The sequence below is a fragment of the Penaeus monodon genome, chromosome 31, assembly GCF_015228065.2.
Source record: "Penaeus monodon isolate SGIC_2016 chromosome 31, NSTDA_Pmon_1, whole genome shotgun sequence".
Classification (NCBI taxonomy): Eukaryota; Metazoa; Arthropoda; class Malacostraca; order Decapoda; family Penaeidae; genus Penaeus; species Penaeus monodon.
In genome coordinates this window covers 16,299,192-16,299,407 of record NC_051416.1, presented here as the reverse complement: position 1 = coordinate 16,299,407, position 216 = coordinate 16,299,192, and positions in this window count along the sequence as shown.

Here is a 216-nt window from a genome sequence, read left to right as displayed (position 1 = left end):
CGTGAAAGAAACGGGAAAGTTCCCCTCCAGCGCGTCCCTCAACACGATCCACCCCATATCCACTGATCCTGTACGTACTCATCCCTCATCCTCTCATAATCACATCTCCCGAACCTCATTTCTCTCTCGATCACCCGTAATAACCCTGATCACCTTCCATCGAGGCATTTCCCGCCGTCTCATTACAACCGCTGACGCCCCGGGGTTGTTGTGTGT